An 18,556-nucleotide genomic window follows, 5' to 3' on the forward strand; every position below is an offset into this window, starting at 1 on the left:
TTTTTGTAGTTTTCAACCCTCTGGAAATGTAAAAGCAGTTCTTAAATCAAGGTCCTTACAAAAACAGACCACTTAGCTCATCTGGTGGAGGGTCCATAGTTTAACAATCCCTGGAGGTCTGGATGTGGTCAGGGGCTGGAGCATCTTGGCTGACTTCCTGACCCTCATAGGGCTGGGCTAGGGGCTACAGTGGGAGGAGCCCTGGCAGAGAGGGCCTAGTAGGCTCGTGATGAGGACCAGAACAGGTAATGACTGGGGGCTGGGGAGAGGGGAAGGTGGGGCTGCCATGTGCTCTTGCTCTGAGCCTGTGGCTCACCTGCTGGCATGATGGGGCATCACAGTCAAAGAGACACAGGAGGCTGGAGCCTCTGAGGACAACAGGCAGTGTGTCATTCACAGTGGCTGACCGTTCATCCTGCCAACAAACATTGGCAAAGCACTTACTAGTTCTAGGTGTTGTTCTAAGCCATGAACTAGACAGAAGGGACCTGCCTCTTCACCTGGAAGTCTGGGCTGGCTGCTTGCACCTCTGCCAGTCCGGAGCTGGGCTCTGGGCCTGGTTGCCAGGATACACTCACCTTGGTGCACTCAGCCTTCAGTGGTTCCTGGGCGGTCTTCTCCTTGGGGCTTAGGACTCTCGGAGCCTGTTTTTTTGGTCTTTCAGGAGAGAGAAAAAGAACAAAATCTGCTGGCGGTGGATGAAGCGGTAGCAGAACAACAGCCCAGCCTGCATTGCTCAGCTAGCAGAGTGGTGGACAGGGAGCCCTTCAAGAGAAACCTCAGAGTGCTTGATAACACTGCTCCATCCAGAAAGACCCCAATCACCACCCCATGAAACCAAGGTCCCAAGAGGCTCCTAACTGTGGGTCCTCACCATCAAGGGAGTGTCAGCATAAAGTTGAGATCTTCGACTATTTCTCTTCCAAACAGAAACAAAGGATTTCTTGAATTATAAAGTGAGTTGTCTAGTTACTATGTTTTGGGCACCTGATACATTACCGTATCATTGTTGCCATTTTACAGATAGGAAAATTGAGGCTGAGTGAGGCTCACTACAGTGTCTGAGGTCATTCCATTCATAAGAATGGAAGAGTGAATCAGAAACCTATGCACTCAGCACCCCAGACACGTGGACTCCCTCAGGCTCCCTGTCAGCATCCTATTCACTGACACCATGTGGTAAATTGTACCTCATGGGCAATCTTTGTTATCTTGTCTCTCCTCCTATGACATGTCTAGGTCTACATTTGTCTCAGGATATAGGGCTAGTCCCTAATTAATATACCAGCCAACAATTGGCAGGTGGCTTGAGTTTCTTTTTACAAAGAAATGAAAGTAACACCACCTAACATATGAGAGCTGGGCCTGGGGCTGGGGGTGGGGGGGTTGGTCCATAGAGTGGGAAGGGGGGTGGTCCGGGGTGCGGGGGTGGCACACACAGAAAAGCCAGTTCTGACCATGCAGAATAGTGTGGTGGAATTACAGAATCAAAGGACAACGAAGTATCTCAGAGAGGGCATCACGAAAACATACGTCAAGCTAGCTTCTTGTTTTCAACTTGTAACTGCCCGTACACCTGCAGTCAGGGGAAAATAAAATCTGTGGTCACCTGCAGAGAGGGTCTGGCCGTCCAGAGCAGGAGCCAAGAGACTGACAGTAAAAAGCCAGAGTATATATGTTTTAGGCTTGAAGGCCTTATGTCTCCCTCACAACTACTCAACTGCACCATTGTGGCAGGAAAGCAGCCCTGGACAATATGTGGATGAATGGGTGTAGCTATGTTCCAATAAAACTTTATTTACAAAACCAGGTGGTGGGCCATAGTTTGCAGCTTCCTGCTTTAGAACAGACACTGCAATACACCTATTTAAGGCGAATCTATTTTGTGGCAGGCACTCCCCATATTTTATCTCCTTTCAGTAAGAGGTGTTTGCTGTGTACATACCAAGAGCCAGGTACTGCTCTAGGCCTTGGGCTTCCATCAGAAAGAGACAGCCTTCAACCAAAACAGGTGAGATGTGGGGAGGGTAGATGCTACCCCAGGCCTGAAGCTCAGCTACAGGCTGAGCCTGAGCAGGGAGGAGGAGAGATCTGTCCAATTTGTGACCTCCAGCCTTCTCACACCCCTCTTATATCCTGATTCTCACAAACTCACCAGGGCCCCTATCAATGGGGAAACTGAGACCCACAAAGCCTAGAGTGAGGAAAACACCCTGAGTTTTCCTATGACGAATAACGACAGCATTGGTTGATAATGATGGCATTGAGTGCTTACAGTGTGTCCCATGGGTTATCCTACCTGACCAGTTAATCCTCACAACCTGGTGAAAAGTAACTGTATCTATTATAGATCTGTGCGTATATGTAATAGTACACGTTATACCAACAAGGAGCCTTAAGCAGAGCAGTTGTCTGCACCACACTGAGTACACAGCCGGGCTTAAGCCCAGGCTGTTTGTCCTTACTGTACCCTCCCTAGCACCTGACAAGTTTCACAGGGGGACAGAGAGTTAGTAGGAAAAGAAAGAGATGAAGGAAAAACAACCGTCTTGGAGACACTGGGCTGCTGGGGGAGGGAGTGGCTGAAGGAGTGTGCTGGGTGACGTGGAGACTGGAAGATGATTCTGAATAAAGGTCAGGCTTTTCCAGAGTGAGAAAGTGGGCTGAAGGGTAGTGGTTCTCTCAACCACAGCAGCACAGGCTCAGCAGGCTGCCAAGGCACGTGCTGAACTTGGCCGGGTGTGTGGGGTTGTATAATCACCTCAGCCCTGTTGGGTCACTCCAGAACACCACAGCCACCTTTGTACCGGAAAAACAAGCTCATGAGTGCCTGCCCATTGGAGGAGTAAACAGAGGAGTGAGCAAACACCAGGGCCCCCCACCCCCCACCCCCAACATCCCTCGACATCCTGCTGGGCTAATAACAAGCATGGTAATCAATATTCAAGGAGCACTTACATGTCAGGCAGGTGTGCTCAGAGCTTTATATGCACCACACCGGCTGAGCAGTGCATCGAGAGCAGTCCTTGAGTTAGGTGATAAAGTCATCCCATTTTACAGGTGAGGACCCTGAGGCTGAGGAACTTACCTGGGATACACCTGGGATACATCGTGGTGCTATCCAGAGGGGATCTGGGATTTGATCCTAAGCAAACGAATTCCAGGAGCTGTACCCAGTGCCTCCATTCCGAAGGGAGGCAGCTAGGCATGTGGCAATGGAAACAAAGATCTTGGAGCCTGGGATTTCATGAAATCAGAGCTTAGCTCCTCCACTGCTAGCTGGAGCTGGGTGTCCATTGTCTCACTGGTAGAAGGGGGACTCCCCATGTCCTAGGGTGGCAATGAGGATGGGAGATATAGGAAAAGTGGATGCAGCAGTTCCCCCACAACTAGTGTCTGGTCTCACGGGGCCCACAGCCTCTACCACCTCAGAGCACTGCACGGGTCCTCCCTGAACCGCAGGCTTTTCTTCAGCTCCCATAAAGAGTCACTCCACCCTGCTGGGTAGCACTCTCTGCTTGGTGAACTCCCCATCGGGTTCCCAAACCTAACGAAGGATATGGAACGCCCACCCAGGATCACCAGGCCTTCCTTCCTCCCCGCCCAAAAGTTGAAAGTCAGCCTTCAACTTTTCTTGCCCCACCGCCCCACACCCCCTGCCACTGGGATATGCCTTCCACCCAGGAAGCAACAAGGGGAATTCAAAAGGTGGAAAATTCAGCCAGGTCAATGTGGCTGCCCTCTAGAAGTCTGGGCACACTGTCCGGTGAGAAAAAAAACAGAAAGCGTGTGCTCACCAAAGGCAGGAGACGAAGGGCTTCTACAGAGATGCCTCAGCCTATCTGAAAGTAAAACCTCCCATGGGGCACTCCTTAATGGTAACCAATTCCATAAACATAGAATTACCTCAGGAAAGCGTTTTCTCCCCTTGTCTGAGAAGCGACTCTCCTCTCCTCCATAAACTTCTAGGTCTCCTCCCTGGAGAGAGAAGGAAGTCCACGAATAGTGCTGTGTTCCAACGTCATTGGTTTCCTTTGTAACCCACAGTGCTCCATTACTTGTGTTTTCAAGTCATTATCCTGAAAAGGCCTCCATAGCTTCCATTTGTCAGAAGAATCCATGGTACCCCCCCGCCAAAAAAAAACAAGGTTCCTAGGTACTCACAATTTCCTTGCCCTTCAGTAAACCATTTCCTAAAGGTCTCTAATAGGTTTACAGATAGCACCATGTTGCCTCCACCTCTAGCTTCCCTGTGGAAACCCTGTTTTATCTGCAGGTGTGTGACAGAAGGCATGGGAGAAACAAAGCAAGAATGACTGTATTCTGACATACAAATATTTTTCCATTATGACTCCGACCCTTCTAGGCATAATTGCCTGTTTAATTATCCGTTCTTGCTCACAGTCTGCAAATTCTGGGAAGGCAGGAGATACGATGCATCCTTATATCCCAGCATCCAGAATAGCAACTAGGATGCGCAAGTCTCAGACAAGTGTTTGCCGAGTGCGTGAGGGAAGGAAACTGCACACGGCTTTTCTTCTCCTCTCCACGGGGAAATTTCCCTTCCTCAAGCAAATCCCTGGACATTGTCTCTTGGCCTCAGATGCCTGTTTGGAGTTCTTGGCCATTCCTTCTTATTTGGGCCACACAGTGGACAAGCAGGCACAGTGTCTGCCTCCTGGGATCAGGGGCTGTGGCACCTTCTCACTCATCCAGACTTCTCCCCCTTCCCCTGCTCTGGGCGCACTGCAGGGTGAACACTCTTCTGTGCCAGGAAGCGCACCGGGCCTCTCACAGTGCCCCTCTATGGACCACTCCACCCCAAGCCTGCAGAGTACACAGTGTTTTCAGGGACACAACATTTCCCCAAGACAGACCACACGCAGAGCCAGAAAACAAGTCTCAAGACACGTCAAAGGGCTGGAATTCATACAGCATCTTCTCTGAGGCCGGTGGAAAGACATTAAAAGTCAGCGAAGGTCGTTGCAGAGAAAATCCCCAGGTATTTGAAGAGCTTCGCTCAGTGCTTGACACAGACGAGGCCCTCAACAATTTTAGTTCCTCCTTCTAACCCCTTCCCCAAAGTCTTTCTCCATCACAGTCCAGACCCCTCTGCTGCAGCTGACCAGGGAGGGCCGAGTGCCAGGCCACGGTGGCACCTGCTGCCAGTCTGCACAGTGATCAGGGACAACTAGTCCACCTTGGACCCCCCTTCAAGTCCTAGGCCTACAATTCCTTTAGTAAAGGGTTTAGCTTTGCCTTAAGCAAGCCCTATCCATTGTTTTTGTGCATTTAGGTTAACAGGCCTTGGAAATGCCTGTTATTCAGAAGTGTACCCACCCTCAAGGGAGCGCATAATCTTGTTACCTAGTTTATACCTTGCTCTTACCCATCTCCACGCAATCTTCCTTACTCACACCCTGTGCCCTGAATTCCAAACGCATAAAAGAAACTGCAGAACTGTCACTCACTGGAGCATTTAAGATCTTGCTTCCCAGCAATGTCCCCAGTTTGGCTCCAATAAAGTCTTACAAAAACCCCCTATAGGTTTGGACGTTTCTTACATCAACACCTTGAATTAAAAATAAAGGCAGTGCCTGCCATTTTAGAGAGTTCCCATTGGATCAGTAAAAGAATCAACCAGAGAGAAACTCTACCAGCCAAGCCACGCTGGCGCGTGGCAGTGGTGGCCCTGACATCCTTGGCATCGAGGAACACAGTGGGATCTCAATTTTACTTAGAGCTTGGCTTGAGCTTTTCAAGGCAGATGATCTAATCAGTGTTGGTTTGGTTCACTACATAAATGCACAATTTTGGTGTTGACACCCCACCGCCCATCGGAGCTGGAAGGTGGAAGAATCTGTTATGGGCAGGAATACACATTGTGTAAACGAGAGTATTTTCCTGAGACTAAAGTGGTTGTAGCATCATTTTCCTACAAATCAGGGTAAGGCCCACCTATACGAGAATGAGTGGAAAGTTAGGACTCTAATTAAAGCCCACCTGAAGAAGTTTGTACATGACAGAACTCCTCAGAACTCAGTCCGTGGGAGGTTTCCACGGGGATCCCATCAGGAGACGGGAGTCTGAAAGAGTACGGTGAGAGCCCCCGGGGTGGCATGGACATACGGGTTCACGTCTGTGTCCCCATCTGTAAATTGGGGATGATGGAAAAAGAAGATCCCTCCGAGGGAGGCTGTGAGAACTAAGTGAGACAGACACTTAGCAAGCACCCCCACCCCCCCCCACCCCCCACACATAATAACAAACCACACAGAACCTTTACCTCGAGATTTGGGCAAACACTTAAGTTCGTGACAATCCTCGGAAGGAGAAAGCAAGGCTATTCCATTTTGTACATGAGAAAATTAAAGCCCAGGAGAGGTAAGAAACTTGCCCAAGGACCCAAGCTATAAGCCAGAGGCAGGATTCAAACTCAGTCAAACTCCAGAGCCTCAGGAAACTTCCAGTTCTAATAGGAGTCACTGAAGGACAGCAATCGCCACCAACATCCCCAGGAGGGCCAGCCAAGTGCCCCAGGGACAGTGCCCTGGAGCCAAGGGCAGCCGAGTCACCCTGTGCCAACAGCGTTAAGGTGTCCCATTTGAGCTGGGTGCTGAAAGATGTTTTGGTTTTCACTAGGAAGAGAGGAAGAGCCTTACTGAGGGAATACTCACACTGACAAAGGCCGGGAGCTTTTCAAAGGAACCCCTGTTTAGGACGGCTGGAAGGACAACTGTGCTGAGAGCCCTCAGAGTGCGGGAGTGGCATGGGAGCTTATTTCCATGTCTGCAAAACTTTTGATCGGCACAGTCCTATGGGTAAGCGCACCAGGCTGCGGCTGGGGGACTAAGTTGATGTAACAAAGCTGTGTGACTTTGAGCAGGAAAGTTGACCTCTCTGGTCCTGAAAGTGCTCACCTAACACTCTGAGTGTTAACGGCACCTTCCATGTCAACGCTTAGTTTCAAGCTGGTTCTGAGGCTTCTTTATGTTTCTGTGTCACAGGATGGGGCCCGGGTCACTTCTGTCCTTCTTCGTCTGCTCATGGGCTGACATCTCTCGAGGAAGTATTAGTTAACATCCTAAAAAAAGGAGAGACTCAAAAACCACAGAGAAATGGGGCTTGGTCAATGACCAGTACTAGAGATGAGTTTCCTCTAAAAAGAATTCATCTGCTCACAGCCAGATTCAGGGACCGACTTCATCCCGCTTGCAAAACACATTTGTGCCAAGTCAGCGGGACAGGATGTCACTTGCATTCTAACCATTTACCAGCCGCCCGAGGAAGGCACTTTCTGTCGGGATCACCAGGTCCCCCGTATTGATCGCTGTGTTTTGTTGTGTAACACGGGACAGGAGACCACAGACTTCCACACAACGCTGCGTTTGCCTTCAGCTCACCTCCTGTTCCCCACAAACTCAAATCTTGGGGGTCTTGTTCTGTGTCTGAGCTTAACTAGGTGTTTGTGTTAACCATTCTTTAAATCGAAGACCCTAAGATATCCATCTTTTTAAATTTCAACATCTCCAAAATAGGTGGATGTCCTATAACCAGTGGCATTGGGTGTTTCTTTGGAAGCATGTCTTTCTTAGTGGCACACAAATCAATGGTGAGTCGTATAGTTGATGGCATCTTAGATTTGAGGAAATGCGGTAAACGCTAGAAGCCCTGCTAGGCCTGAAGCAAAACTTGCTTTTGAACTGAACCACCACCACATCGACATTGATGGCCACTATGTGAGAAATCTGATGCCGGGGGCGTTAAAGACAGATTTGCTCGATGTTGCCTTGTATGCAGGAGGAAGGGTCAGGGTGGAGCTCTGGTTACTACTGCTGAGTACCAATGACCGCAAAGCTAGCATTGTAAATGAACGATCATGTTCTGTTACTCATGTGTTTTGGGTCAGGAATTTGGGGAGGGCTGGGATGGGTGGTTCTCCCTCGGGGTTTCCCACGGCCTTACAGTCAAATGTCAGCTGGGCGGCGGTCGTTTGAAAGTGCGGATGGTCTAAACAGCCAAGATGGCAAACGCGTGGCTGGGAGCTCTGCCGAGACCACAGACCACAGCGCCTATGTGTCACTTGTGCAGCGTGACAGTCTCTGTGCTTCCCCAACGACGAGCGAGTGGCCCAAGAGGCCAGGTGGGAGCTCCTTGACCTTTTGTGGCTCTGCTTCTCAAAGCAGCCGCAGGACTCAAGAAAAGAACATAGACCCCATCTTCCAACGACAGTGTCAAGGAACGGGGCCACCCTGCTTTTGTTTTTAAACCATCACAGATGGAAACCCTGGTCTGACTGGTACAAAGACCCCACGTTTGGGATTGCCCGTCTGGTGCCCAGGGGCAAGAGTGAGAAAAAGCACTAAATGCGATGAGGAGGATTTTCAAGCAAACACAGGAGAGATCATCCAGTCACTCTCAGGTTCACTTTCAAAGCATTCACACTGGGACGTTACACCTTGGCCTGGTGCTTTCCGGGAAGTGGACTAGGGGGAAATTTACCAGGTTCACGAGAGACCTCAGGCTCAGAACTTTATCAGACATAGCTTATTTCTAACCCCAAAACAAAAGGCTTTAGTTCAATATTTACTGCGCACAGCGATTCCAGGATGTTCTGGGTTCTGTGGCTTCTCTAATGGACGGGACAGTGCCTCTTTCCCCACAGAGCTTATCTTCTGATGGGGAGGCCACATGTCACCTGTAATGACTGCTCTCAGCAAGTCCTAAGGCCTATGGATAATGACAGAAAATGAGGGCTGGGGGCGCCTGGCTCAGGGCGGGTGGCCAGAGAAGGCCTCTCGGGACGCCGCCATCTGAGCAAAGATCTAAGTGGAGTGAGGAAATGACGCAGGCAGGTATGCAGGGGAAAGTGTCCCATACAAGGGTCACATTCCGTACTACCCCCCTGAGGCCAGCCTGTGCAGGGAGGGATGTTTGACCTACAGCAAGAAGGCCAGTGTGGCAAGGAGGAGGAGCAGTGAGGGCCTCGAAGGGTGCAATGAGAACTTCGGGTTTTATTCTATGTGAGAGAGGACTCCACTGGAGGCTTTTCATCGGGAGAGTCCGATGACATGGCTTACCTTTTTAAAGGATCCCCCTGACCGTTAGGAGAGGAAGAAGGGTAGACACTGGAAGGCCAGTTAGGGGGCAGGAACCCAGGCAAAAAGTGGAGGTGGCTTGGTCTGGACTCCCATTGGTGAAGGTGGGGAGGGGGGTGAGTGTGTGTTTTGTAGGAAGATGCCACAGGATTTGCTATGTGACAGAGCTACCAGTTAATCCTTTAACCTGGCAAAGAAGATATATTTCCCCCAAATGTATGCATGTTGCCCCAGTTCAAACCTGATCTCTGCAGCGGGTGGCTGTGCAGGCAGTAGACAGTGAGCGAAACCCAGGCCAAACCAGCGCCTGCGCACACTGGCCAGGGGTCTTGTCCCTCGTGGCACAAAAGGGCCCCCTCCTTCCCAGCCCCACTCTTCCCACACTCCCCCTCACACCCCCCCCCCACCTCCCAGCAAGAAAGATGTGAGCAAATTCGAAAGAATAAGCCACTGGCTGGAAAGAGCCTTTCAAAAAGTCTGGAATGTTCTAAAACGGCTGACAGGGAGACCCACCCCCATTTGCATGGGCCTCTCGGGTATTCTGGTTCTTCACTGCATGACAGGACTTGGTAGTCACAGCCCCTCCTTTCACAAGTCATTGTTCTCTAAGGAGCCTTTTCTGTCAGAAAGAAACCACCGCCGTTACCGCTTTGAGACAGACCTTGGGTGGGGGGGGTCATGCTCCATGAGTCTCTGTCGTGAAAGGGTCAATGTTAAGGGTCAATCTTAAACGCTCCCAGGGGCCCGACGACCAGATGAAGGTGCACACCGACACCTGTAATGGAGACTATTTTTAATTGTTGGTTTTCTCTTTACAAACGTGTAGAGCCACTTACTGTGTGTCAGGCAGTGTTCTAGCCATTTGATATTTTGTTCTTTAATGCCCATAACCATCACGGGAAGTAAGTACCACTATTATCTTTCATTCGATACTCAATGAACATTTACTGGGCACTTCACAGAGGAGGGCACTGAGACACAGAGACTTGTCAGGGCCAGACAGCTAGTCAGTGACAGGGTCTAGATTAGAACCCAGAAACTCCGGCTCTGGAATTTGGCTCTTAACCACCATCCGCAGGGGCCCAACAGTGTGCATCAGTGCAAATCTGTGTAGCTATCAGAAATGCTTTCAGCTGCAAAAAACCAAACCAAAACAAAAAACAAAAAACAACAACAAAAAAAACTCAGCTTACTGTGGCAAACACAAGTAGGAATTGTTTCAATAACAAAAAGCCTGGAGGCAGTCTTCAGTCTTGGCCTGGTGGAAGAGCTTCCAGCATACATCCAGGCTTTTCCTATCTTTCAGGAAAACGTCCAATTTAGTCTGTTGCTTAATCACCTCATGTTTGCAAGATGGCTGCCGCACCTCCAGGTATCACACCCAAGATCCAGGCAGAAAAAAATGACAAAATGAACTTCCTCTAATGAGGGCCTTATCTTTTTACTTGAAAGAGAACCCCTGCATAGCATGATTCCCCTAAAAAAAAAAAACAACGAGAACACGCATCTGCCATTATCATAGCCGCCATTACGTTATCTGGTTTAAACCAATCTCCTGAGGCCAAGGCTGGGGCCTGTCTTCCCTTAGAACAGCAACCTCCTACCTACCGCCTGATCCTAGCACTCTGGAGAGGCAACTGCTACTAAGGAGACAACAGACAGCCTTGGCCATGGTGGGTAGTACTGTCCCCATTTTACCAATGGGCCAATTGCAGCTAGAAGTCACAATGTCAAGATCACAAGGCTGCTGAAACGACAGGCCAGAATGCTACCCCAGGTCCCTGCAATTCTAAACCCCATGACTAAAGGGATGGGTGTACATTTGACTTCCCCACTAATAGCTGGAGAGTCTCAGGCAAGTTGCTCAACTTTCCTAATCCTCAATCTTCTTATCTCTAAATTAGCCAGAGGGTGGCTGTGAGGGGAAATGAAATGATACAGCAGACCCCTGAAAAACACAAGTGTGAAATGCACGATCCACTGACACAGAATGTTTCAATGAATACAGATGGCAACTCTGAAGGTGAGAAAATATCTTTTCTTTAAGAACTCCCGATCTAGTGTCCCCAGAATCCTCTACTTCCAAACTCTGACACAGATGGGGGAAAGGCGTGGTGAATGTATAGAAGTCTGGAATGACAGGCATAAACTGGAACTTTTGCAGCCACCCTGAGCGTGTGGTCACCCCAAGTCCTCTAGCACACTGCGCCCCCCAACGGTAGAGACCCCCCCAAACCACAAGATAACATCTCCCACACACCCCCACCCCCACCACACCCAGGCTAGGCACTGAAAGGGCCAGGGAATTTATTTCTGACTCTCCCTCTCACCACGCCTTCACAACATGTAGCATTTCTGATCAAGTATCTGTGAATCATAGGTCGGGTTGACTCATTTCTTCAAGTTTTCAGGTTGTGAATAAAAAGGGTATTGATCACTTGGAGGAAGACCAAATACAGGGGGCAACAATGCGACCTGCTCAGCATTTATCTGCAACAACGCAAACCAGACTGCCAAGTATTGTATTGATATGGGGTGAGGGGCGGGGGGAAATAGAGGCTAAAAACAATTTCAGTGAGTGAGGGTTAGTAAGTGGAAATGACCTGCTTCCTTTTTTTTTTTTTTTAAACAAATTTAAGGTAGGCACCACACTAATGACGTTCTCTCCATCTACGGAGCTCTGTGTTTTATTTTGGTTCATGTGAAAAATATTTAGGCTAAGCTTTTGGAAGCTCACTTGCAGAAGGCTGTAAAATTTTGTTTTTCCATATAAGAAAGGGAAAGGGGAAGGAAGGTTGCCTGGGTTCAGCACCTCCTGCAGAGTCTCACTTGACTTCATAGAGACCCAGCGGGGCAGGAAGCAGAGGCTGGGAGAGGTGCAGCCACCTGCCCGAGGAGCTCACAGAGGACGAGCACCCCAGACTGGCTTCATCCCTGTAGGGATGGCCTTGCTCAGCCAGAGAATGCTTAGCCCAGGGGATGTTCAGAAACAGAAGCTCACAGTAGGGGTGCAAACCCCCGGAGACCTCGCAGGGCTACATACAGCTCCCACGCAGCTTTCACACCCAGTCACCTCGACCTTTCACCTGCAGAACCGCACTGTCTCCAGACCAATGTGTAATACCAAGGCAAGGGGCCAGCACTCTCGCCCCACATGGGAAAGCTTCACGGGGACCACCAGGGAAACGTGTGAATCAGAACCTGTGACCCTTGTGGTCCTGCACTTGAAATCAGGGGAATGCACCATCCACACGGCCTTAGGGGGAAAAGTCCACCTATGAATCATGGCAGCGGAGAACCTTCTCCAGGCCCCCTTGGTACCCACGGAGGGGTCTGGTGAGTGTCACCAGCGGCGAGGGCAGCTGCACACTTGTCATGTGAAGCAGCACGACCTCATGGGGTCTGGTGGACTCTGAGGATGCTTCATCAGTTCACAAGATGATCTGTCTGCAGGTGACAAGGTTCAGAAGAGCCAGAGGAACACTCGCGAGGGGGTGTGATTTACAAGTTTTCTTTCAGGGAATACTGGGCTAATTTGGAATCGTAGTATTACTAGATGAAACCCAGAGCAGGTCAGTGACTCGTCTCAAAACACACAGCTGGAACGAGACAAACCTGAAAGTGGTTCTCAGGTGTTCTACTCTCTCTCTGTCCCCAACACCACATTGCCCTGTTTAGAACAAAAAGACCACACAAAGCAAAGGAAAAAGTACACACTAAAATTGCATAATAAAGTAATAAGAAAGAAGAATAAGACCCAAAGGCAAGACACGTCCTGGCCAACCATGGACTCTGTCTGACACTGACTCAACTAAGAGCTCTGGGATGGGTTTCTATTTTAAAAGTTCATAATCTATTTTAATTAAAATATAAGAAAATGTATGTACTTAATTAAAAATAAAATTATATTTCAATTAACATGAATAAACTATATTTAGTTAATTAAAATAGAAATGACATTTAAAATATATTTTTTAACTGCCCCTTTCCTGTCCCGGGACACAGGTGGAAAGCATGCTAATACTGCATTTGGGGTTGCACTCCCAGTGGCGCTGTGTGAGCCGTATTATTCAGAACCTAAGACCTGAAAGAGGCTCACTGAGCCCATTGTGCAGATGAGAAAAATAAAGCCCAGGGAGGGCGAAATGACCAGGGAAACCCAGCTGTCTGTGGGCAGAGCCGATGCTGGCTCCAACGTCACTCATCACCCAGAGCTGAGGAACTTCCAGTGCATGGTACACTTCTCTACCTTCTGGAGACAAGGGAATTCAGGTCCCTCTGGCAACCTGTAGCATTTCCCACGACTCTGTCTACTTGGTTGGCATAATCTCCAAAGCAGTTGGCTAGCTGACCTTGATGAAATGAGCTGTAGTTACCAAAAGATAGCAGTGGGCGTGGTTCATTTGTCAACATGTCCATGAGAAGGGAGCCTGAGCTACAATGAGCATAAAGACAGATTCAGAATGTACTTGGTCAAAGTAAAAGGTATCGTACCCACAGAACAGTACTATGCACAATATAGCAGTTACAAAGTATAGGACAGTTGACATGGGTGGCAGGTATTCTCTGATACATTGCTAACGGGACAAGGCACGTTGCAGAATAATCTATTTATCAAAGGCTTAAAAAAACTGTTCTCTTTCTCTCTCTCTGTGTATAAATGCATTAGAAAGGTCTGCAAGGATGTGCTCCAAAGTGGTGAAAACCTAAGCAGAGATATGAGGAAATAAGAAAGGGGGTGGTAAGTAAAAAAAAAAAAAAAAAAGCCATTAGCCTTATTTGGAGAGGTGCCTCTCCTGCCAATGTGAAAAGATTCACTTGCTATTTATGTAATAAATGATTTTTTTAAAAAAAGAGAATAATAGAGTAATAGAACCACAATAAAAAATCAATAATACAAAAAATGAGAATAATAGAAATAGGACTTTATTCACTCAACTACTGGAGCACCTACTCTATGCCAGGCACAAAACAAGGTGAAAAATACAGACTCTGCCCACAAGGAGCTCCCATTCCAATGGGTGCGGGCCAGGTGTGCCTGTTTGGTATGCGTACCAAGGCACATCACATGTGCTCTGGTGAAAGAAGGAAACCACACAAAGTGGGAAGAAAGAAATGATTTCCATGTGTCATTGAGACCCAGAGGCCAAAACAGAGTCCCCAGTAACTTCTGCCAAGGCCTGCCATCTTGGAAAAAAAAAATGACAACAATTTGCAAATGAAAAAATCCTTGGTAATTACATAGGAATTCAATGATCTAACTTCAGTTATAGCTCACAAAGGATCATAATAGTACAAAGGATGGTTTGCAGTTCCCTCAAATTTCCCCTCCACAAACAGAGGGCAATGAGGTTTTGTTGCTTTTCAAAAGCACCATCTCTGGCTGTTTTCATCAGTACATATGGTTTACTGTGCGAGGCTAGAAATGGCCTCCACCGAAATTGCTGCTTTGATTTGGATTTCTACAAATAACCTTGGAGAAGCCTGCAGTGTGAGAGAAAGATGGTCGCTCACAGCTCCAGGGAGGAAAAGAGAGAGCGAGGATTAACATTACCTAAGAGCTTGAAATTGAGTGCAAATATCTCCTTGTAGCAACTGCTATATAATTAGCCATCGTAATGGAATCCTTTCAAAACCAAGGCAGTTCAACAAGGAAGTTTAATTGAAAATAAAATTTCCAGACCGACTATTCTGTCAAAACCACATTAAATGGAGATAGCTCAGCAGTGGCCGAACCGCTAGGAAAATGGTTTCTGTGTTATGGGAGAAGGGGATGGAGAGGGTGGGGTGGTGTTCACTTACGTGGGGGGAACGTGGCTACACTCTCTGAGTAGCAGTTTTCTCACCTTAAAAAAAATTATGAAAGATTATGTTCGCACACCCCACTGAGTGGTCAGGAAGATGCAATACCACAACGTGCATTGACAGGGAGGACATGTGTCACCGCTCGGCGCACGGTGTGAGCAGGACAGGATGGGGACCAGCGGCATCCGCATCCCCTGGGAGCTTGTGATTCGTGCAAAATCTCAGCGACACCCAGATTACGGGCACAAGAATCTACATTTAACAAGGGCTCCTGGAGATGATGAGTGCATGGCCCAATTTAAGGGAAAAGGGCCTTGGCCATCGCTCAGGGGTGTGATTCCTGACCGGGTGACTCAAGTCAAGGAACAGTGATCCAAAAGCTGCCTTTGGGAGAAGCAGGTTTCCCAGAGGGTTGTGTGGACTGCTGTTCAGCCTTCTTGCTTCTGGCTTGCAGTGGGGGAAATCAAGGCAGAGCCCAGAGTCATGACATCAGAGGTACCCCAAGACATCACACAGGCCTGGCAATAGGTCCTGTGTGCAGAGAGGACAAGGGCAACAGCTGGCAAGAAGCAACTGGGAACAGAGGACTGGTAACTCGGGAGAAGTGGAAAAGAATGACGGGCCACCTCTGTTCCCTGATTAGGGCCTAAGTCACGGGGCTTAAGTGCTATGAAACACAACCACCTCATACAACACAGCAGGAGATGCTACCGACACGCAGGCAGGATGTTCCTGCGCATGCACAGGCCACCTCCAGAACGACAGGCAAGACACTTCTGACCCTGGCTGCCTCGCAGGAGGAAGACCTGTCGGTGACTGGGGACAGGGAAATCCAGGGAGACACCTCACTTCCACTGCCTATCTTTCTGGACCTTCTGAGTTTTCAACAGTGTGAATGTTTTCCTTGGATGGACAGGTGGGAGGGAGGGAGGGAGGCAGGGAGAAAGGAAGGGAGGAAGAAAAGAAGGAGGGAGAACATTTAAATTTTTAAAAATAGACATAAAAGACAGCAGAGTCTCTTGTTAAGCAGGGCTAGGTTTAAAAGTCATCCCAAGAAATTCAAGGCACGAAACCATCATCTTTGTGCTTAAACTACATAGCTTGCAATCCTTCCTTCAGGTGGAGCACTCAGTCTCTCACATCCATTTATGTCTCAGAATACTCAGGTGGCGAAATTCTGTGAGGAACGTCCTGTGTGGCAGAGAGCTACCTTGTCTATTTGCCCCTGAACCAAGAGACACTATAGACATCCCACTGTCTCCAAATCCCAGCGGCTTCTGACTCCAGCCCATTGAACTTCATTAGGCAGGGAAAATCTCTTGCAGAAGATTCTGAAGCCCTGGTTTGCAGAGCCTTCGAGCAGCTCAGATGGATTTAGGAGACTCAGCATTAATGCACTCTATGAGTGTTTGCACACGTGGATTGAGATAAGAAAGAAAATAAAAAGTCACATGGGAAACCCTAATTCTGGAATAAGCGGCACCAGCTACATTCAGTTTATAAAGCACTCCCTGAATCCTCCTTGCTGGGACAGATAACAGAACTCTGATTTTAAAGACAAGGAGGCTGAGGCCCAAAAGGTCTAGTGGTGGAATCAGTACTGTCCCAGGGCACGTCCCTTCTGCCATATCCCCAGTGTCCCCAGTGTTCCCAGTCACCTTCCAGAAGTGATCTGCACATCTAACCAGGTGCTGGAAGCCCTTACCCTATGTCTTTACAGGTCGGTGGCTGGAGACTCTTTCTTTATGAAAAGTATCCCTTCATCTTTATTCTACTGATAAGGAGAGGAATGACAATGTTCCCTTGGGCCCTGCAGGTACTCTTGGTGATGTACAGTTGGGTGGACAAGCTTTTGGGTCAGAAGCTCTTGGGGTCAAGTTATGTCCCTGCTACTCCTCAGTGCCTGACTTTTTTTTATGTTCGTGTGTGTGTGTGTGTGTGTGTGTTTGTTGTTGTTGTTGATTTCTCTGAGCCTCTGGTTTCTTCATTTTTAAAAATGGCAATGACAACAGCTAATATATATCAGATGTTAACTATGTATGTGCTCTAAGCCAGTGTTACTCTAAGCACTTAATGTTTACAAACTCCTCGGGTATTTGTAACATGCTGTCATTATTCTCCATGAACCAAAGAGAAAGCTAAGGCACAGGAAGGGGCAATAACTTTCCCAAGGCCACACAGCCAATAAATGTCAGAACTGGGTGGTTGGATTGGAGCCTATGTTTTACCCAAAACACACAACTGCTCTTCCAGGGTTGTCAGGAGTGGAGATCATAGGAATAAAATGCTTACTGGGCCGCCTGGCACTGAGTAAGTGCTCAATAAATTGTAACTGCTAAGTATCATTGAGCACTTAATTTCTTTGGCTAGGCAGGAACACGAGGGTTACTACAGTATGGCTAAGGGGAAGCTGCTCCCTGCAGTGGTCCTATTCCCTGACAGGTGCTCTGCCTTTCCTGTCCTCAGCTGGCATTCTGCTTCAGAGTCACAGCACAGGCAGGAAGGAGCCTTGGTGATTGGCCCCCCTGAATTGCTGTCTTGACCTCTCTCGTAGGAGCCCACGTGGAAACCTAAGTTGGGGCATCTGGGGTGAGAACAGGCCTGACGTCTGGCTGATAAGAATGGCAAATTCCAGAATAAGTTGGGCAGATCTAATGCCAAGGTCATGGTCATGTGCTGGCTGATTCATTGCTTCAGGAGCTCTCTGCAAATGGTTAATCACAGATTTGATGGCTGACGGTCCCTTGAATGGGAGGAGGCAACATGTGCTCAAAAAACTGGCAAAATTAGAGACCCGGGATGGAGGACTCTATTGCTGAGCAAGTTCCCAGCCACTGCTTACTTTGTCCTTGTTCAGACATTCCCAGCTCTGTTCAGGTCTTGGGCAGGCAATCACGTTTGTGGAGGAGAGGCATGGCGGCCACATAGTCCATTATCTCTGTCAGGGACTGGCTGAAGGAGGACACTCGGTCCCATCTGGCCTATAGGACATAAGGAAAGTCTACTGGGGTTTTCTGGGGTCAGGGGGGATGGTCTTCCCTAACAGAAGGCAGAGTTTCAGTAAGTAAGACACACTTTCTGTCCTTCCCAGTGTTCTTCCTGCTCGAAATGCTGCTGTGATAAATGGATGGGAGCAGTAAACAGGGATCTCACAGAGATGCTGACCAGAGCCCGAGTGTATGCAGCTATCAGCTGCATCCCTTCTGCCACATCTGACACCACCAGGTGCTGGGGGGACGTGGGAAAGCAGGAACTCTGAGCACGACGGTGCCGGTGGGGACACGCACAGTCATTCTGGAAAACAATCTGGCGGCACTTGTAAAATCAACTGTGACCACGCACAATGACTCACCCATCTCAGCTAGAGTTTCTCTAACTCTCCCACAGTCCACACGGGTCCAGGTGCAAGGTGCTCATCAAGACCAGGCCTAGGCCAAGGGAAGGGTGGAGTCAGCCCCTCTTAGGAGCTACGTGTACCGAGAGCAAGCAGATGGGACCCAAAGAGATGAACAGTTGGTCATCTGTATCCACGGGCACTGTGTTCATGGATCCAACCAACCATGGATCGAAAGTATTTTTAAAAAAAAATGCTGTGTTGTTGCTGACGTGTCCTGGGTGGTGAGGCCTATGAGAGTCATGTCTGTACTGAATAT

The 18,556-nt window shown here is 48.6% G+C and overlaps 1 long non-coding RNA gene across 2 annotated transcripts in view; it reads right to left on the reverse strand.

Annotated features, from left to right (window-relative positions):
• The window catches only part of LOC112315356 (uncharacterized), a 222,630-nt gene that overhangs the window by 15,251 nt on the left and 188,823 nt on the right, over positions 1 to 18,556 (reverse strand). The window contains exons 6-9 of one of the 2 annotated variants that reach the window (XR_008427527.1): positions 6,921 to 7,084; positions 3,907 to 3,978; positions 3,089 to 3,330; positions 579 to 657 (exon numbers count right to left, since the gene is read on the reverse strand). The exons of the other annotated variant lie outside the window; for it this stretch is intronic. This is a non-coding gene — a long non-coding RNA (uncharacterized lncRNA). The remainder of the gene's footprint in view (positions 1 to 578; positions 658 to 3,088; positions 3,331 to 3,906; positions 3,979 to 6,920; positions 7,085 to 18,556) is intronic. 2 annotated transcript variants of the gene reach the window in all.

The sequence above is a fragment of the Desmodus rotundus genome, chromosome 8 (assembly GCF_022682495.2).
Source record: "Desmodus rotundus isolate HL8 chromosome 8, HLdesRot8A.1, whole genome shotgun sequence".
NCBI lineage: Eukaryota > Metazoa > Chordata > Mammalia > Chiroptera > Phyllostomidae > Desmodus > Desmodus rotundus.